Raw genomic sequence first — 5,165 nt, 5'->3', positions numbered from 1 at the left:
GATAAGTGTAAAGTAGTGCGTACAGATTGATTGCTGGCCCATTGCTCATAATAATGTGTGTACCTCTCCAATGAATTCTTTGCCATTTCTCATTTTCTTTCAGTTTCATCACACTACATGGAACAAAATTTAGATCATAAGCAGATATTATTTGAAATATAATCGAGGGGAAGAATATGCAAACAATAGTCATTATTTGCCCCTTACCACTCCCTCTTATTTTGCTGCCTCATATCGATTGCAAGCATAAAAAACCCCAGTCCTTTCACCATGATCTGACCATGTACCAAGACATAGCCTAAGATAATATATATCATAAGACTCAGTGAGCACCCACATCAGCTTGAAACATTTGAAAATAAAGACACATAAAAGATGAGAATTAATATAATTCATTATAATCCCCATATAATATAATTTGTCTAAAAAAAAACCACACACCCCCACACAACAACAATGACAACTGACAATTGATAATGGAATATACTAAAAACAGAACATATCAACAAAATTCAAATTTACAAGGTGGAGTACACGTCATGTGCTTGCACCCTTGATTTTTTTCAATTGGTCACTTGCACTTTGGACATGACTTTGAGTTAGCAAGTATCCTGAATGTCAATAAATGAATAGTTAGCTCAAGATCTCAAATGATAAACTGGTAACTTATCCCAAAGCAATCTAGGCAGGAAAACTATATCTAGAGATATCAAAATATAATGTTTCCATACCAGTTCATGTTTTCAGATTCTGCACTATTTTTCAGAATCCACTTTGACACGGTGCCACAATCAACTAATCAGCAAAAAACGAGTATTCTGAAATGCAAAGCCAAAAAAACCTGGAGAAATCCATAGACTACTTACATTCCAGCAAAAAATATATGAACAGAGGCAAGATACATCATAATTTCCATTGCCAACGTCAAAATTGACAGCATATTAATAGCCTGGAGCAGAACACCACTTGGTCTAGACAAAGCAAAGACAAGTAATGGGATTATTTTGGCAGTAGGACAAATGAGAGAGAAACAACAACTAAGTGTATTATTACCAACAAAGTGGCACTTATCAGATGCAATTTTCCCTATCAACCTGTTCCCACCTAAACATTAAGATTAAGATTAAGATTAATTCGTTGACACCCAATCAGAGACAGACACAGCATGGAGATTTTCACAAAACAAAGGCCTATCCAGTACCCACCCTTCTCCATAATTATATATATAACTGAATGGACATCTTGCTAAAGGCCTTTCTTACTGGATCCTCTCCTCTTCCATCCATGTCTTCCACCAGACTTGCACTCCTTTCTCGGTAGAACCCATCTTCCCACATCAGCATCCTGCACCAAAGAAACTTTCTTTACAAAGAAAAATTTCTCTTATTTAAGATGAAATGAATTTTTTTCAGGGGGATCAACAGAGAAAAGATCTTGACAACTTCAGGCTAGAAACAAGAAAGAGAATAAAGACAATTTCTCACTGGTTTAATTTGAGCAAATAAAAGTCAAATTAGAGGGTGTACATTAGTACAATGGAATATAAGTAAAAATTAAACCAGAAGAAATAGATGTTGTATAAACAAACTTATCTACCTTCCAACAATGCCATCACATAATAAACCATAGGCAGGTTCATTCTACTTATTAGCTCTACTCGATGATTTTGTCTGATAAACCACCACATTCTTGAACTAACAATGATAATATTCCAAATTTTAGTGAAAAATCTATCATGGAAAAGAAGGAGCATTAATTTAGTTACCTCCATTACTCTATAATAGTTGCATTATACAGAGGCAGAGTCACCAAAAACTAGTGTTATTTCTGAACCACGAGAATTATAGCCGCTGCACACACATGACACACACAAAAGAAAGACGCAAAAATCACAAAGTATTCAAAAATCTCATAATCGAAGAAATTGAAGATGAAAACCTAAATCAAGAACAATCAAGAGCAGTTAAAGTATTCAAATTAAATTCATTTTAACAGTATGGATACTATTAGAATCTGAGTGTTAACTGCTATTTCTATAGCATCGAATAAGTTGATTGATTTCTTTGTGGCAATTTTATCTTACTTAAATTTCTTACAATCTCATCAATCTCCAATGAAAAAAGGGTTTTGAACTGTATTCTAAAAAATAATGAGTGTAAATTGCTTATACAATGTAAATCTTACTATGAACTAGTGAAGCAAAATGCAAATTGGTAGGATATCACCAACTTGAACGAATTGCTCGAGATCTTTGCCAATGTGAATAAGGTCGAGATTTCGATCGAAGTGGAAAACGTGAATGTGGCTACCAGAGTTGCCAACATCGAAGATGATGGCGTAGAAGCTAGAGGCTCTGTTATGGGGCAAAATCTTGCGGTACATGAAGGTGCAGTCTTCGATGGACTCGTTGGAGGATATGGAAGGCAACACGTAAAGCACAATCGTGACGAGTACCAAAGGAACCGCCACCATCATCAGCACTCTGCGGAGCTGGTAAATCTTGTCAGAGGACGACTCGGGCGGCAACCACAACAGCATTCTTCTGAATCTGAGTTCTGGCAGCTCCACGGAGGAGGACGATGGCGAGGTGACAGTATGGCCATCGAGGAGCTCGGTGGAGGATGGCGACCGGTGGTGGATCTTGCCATTGTAGAAAATGGCGGCAATGAGTAGGGGTGTAATCGGTTCGGTTTGGTTCAGTTTTGACCGAAAACCAACCAAACCGACCTGATCGGTTCTACAATGATAGCAACCATTCGTTTGGCTCCTTTCTGAACAACCAAACCGAACCGAACCGAACCAACAGTGGTTTGGTTCGGTCAGTTTTTTCGGTTTTTTTACACCTAATAATCATAATTTAAATTACCATAAAATGAAGTTTAAAACTGTCAATAAACTAAAATAACAAGAGTATATCACATCCAAATTCAATACAAATTCAACTTAATTAAACATAAAACAAAGACAATTAAAAATGTCTAGCAAAATAACAAAAACAAACACACTTTAAAACATACTAAAAACCGAAATAGTCACTTTAAACTAAATAAAAACCAAACAGCCACCATGCTTAATTTGAATCCACACTAGACTCATCATCATCTTCTCCGATTGGTGCAATTTCTACAAAAAATAAACAAAAAAATCAATATAGATTATAAAAATAAACATAAACATAATATAGATTATAAATTATAAACATAAACCATCAAAGGAACTTCAAATTTCTTTTTGCATACCTAATTCAAGTTTCTTAAACTCCTTAATAAGCTCCTCAAAATCGGTTGTCATTGGAGAAGCTCGAAACAAATTTTGTGTGCAAATCAATGCTTCAACTATCTTTGGAGTTAAAGAACTCCTATAGTTGTTAAGCACTCTTCCACCAGTGCTAAAAGCTTATTCTGAAGCAATAGTCGAGACCGGCATTGCTAAGACATCTCTATCTATTTGGGATAAGATAGGATACTTGCTAGAATCTACCTTCCACCAATTCAATATATCAAAAGTATTTTGGTAAGAATGCCACTCTCCGTTGAAGTACGTACCACAGACTCAACATTTTCACCTCCAACTTCAGGCGTCGGTTCATTGGGTTGTTCATTGTTTGTTGGTTGCATATATATAAACATAACAATGACTTATAAAAAAATACAGCAATTTTATTGAAAAAATCAGCATTCAAACTCATCAACATCACTAAAAGTATTGTTTTCAGCAACAAATTCAACATTAAAACTTGTTCAAAAATATTGTTTTCAATATTTAAAGCTTATATGTGTAGCTTTGAGAGTAATAGTTAAAATTTATAAATTAAAATAGTGTGTGTGTGAAAGAGAGAATTATGTGCAGAGTAGAGAATTATTAATTATAATGCAGTGGTTGAAGCATAAAAGATAAATTTGTGGCTAACTAAAATATCCCAAATCCATAACTTATAGAAAAAAGAACACCAAAAATTAAATTACGAAGATACTTAGACAGAAAAAAGTATCCAAATCCCTCAGGTTCATAGTTATTAGTTAATTACAATTCATTATTCATCTACAATATATTTATCTAACTATCAATCTATCAATTTAGCACACAGAGAGTAAGCAAGTAAACGATAAGAAGAACCAAAGCAGAATTTAGGTTTACAATTCATTTTTAAACAGTTCATAAGCAGAACCAAAGCAGCTCATAAACAAAACCATAATTAATTCATTTTAATGCCAATCAATAGAATTTAAATGACCATAAACAATCAGAGACAGCTACACATATATATTCAAAAAGACACCAAGATTAATTACATAATATTCAAAACTCATCCAACAAGATTAGCAAGTAGCAAGCCAAGACCTTTAAATGTATATTCTGGATTCAAACAGCTACACTTACATGATTATATATATTGAACAATAAAGGACTTATAGAAAACTGATCTTTTGATTGAAATTGGATACTTTTTTCATATTGAAGATTGGTGGGACATCTTAAACCATGATCATGTGTTCTGAGTATAAATAATAATAATAATAATAATCAAACAATTAACTAGTACAAATATCAAGTAAAAATCCCACTAAAGGGCAGCATAATTCGGGTTAAATCAAACAATTAACTAGTACAATTAACTAGTACAAATATCAAACAATTAACTAGTACAATTAAAGGGCAGCATAATTCAGGTTAAATCAAGTACAAATATCACTAAAAATCCCACTAAAGTTATATATAGTGTTGAAAAAACACTGCAGACTAGGATTTTGAGATTACTTAGACATGGATTTCCGATCTTTATACACAAAACAATTATTCAATTCAGCAAATAACAAGTGAATGGAAATGTGGGTCTTAATTAAGCTTATTTTCACCATTCGGAATTAGAGATTTTTTTTAAGGCGATAATATATTTTAACATCCCCAGGTTAGGACGCGAAAATTGTTCAGAAAGGATTCTTCTCCGTGTTTTATTGGTGAGTTTGTTTACAATATATACATTAATTACAGTAAAAAAAAAAAATTATAACCAAGGACAAATTCTAACCTCCGAAGAAGACATTGTTCGGTTGTTTTTTGCAGGAGGGGGCTCGGCGACTAGAGTGTTGCTCGGCGACCAGAGTGCTGCTCGGCGACTGGATTGCTGCTCCGCTTAGGGTTTGTTGACATGACTTATTGACTTA

General features: G+C 33.9%; 1 long non-coding RNA gene across 1 annotated transcript; it reads right to left on the bottom strand.

The window, feature by feature from the left end:
- On the bottom strand, positions 565 to 801 carry LOC110270582. Its single transcript, XR_002360222.1, has 2 exons — positions 732 to 801; positions 565 to 611 (listed from the first exon to the last, which is right to left on the bottom strand). It is a non-coding gene; the product is annotated as an uncharacterized LOC110270582 (long non-coding RNA).

The sequence above is a fragment of the Arachis ipaensis genome, chromosome B04 (genome assembly GCF_000816755.2).
Source record: "Arachis ipaensis cultivar K30076 chromosome B04, Araip1.1, whole genome shotgun sequence".
Taxonomy (NCBI): Eukaryota; Viridiplantae; Streptophyta; class Magnoliopsida; order Fabales; family Fabaceae; genus Arachis; species Arachis ipaensis.
This window is presented reverse-complemented; position numbering and strand designations above follow the sequence as displayed.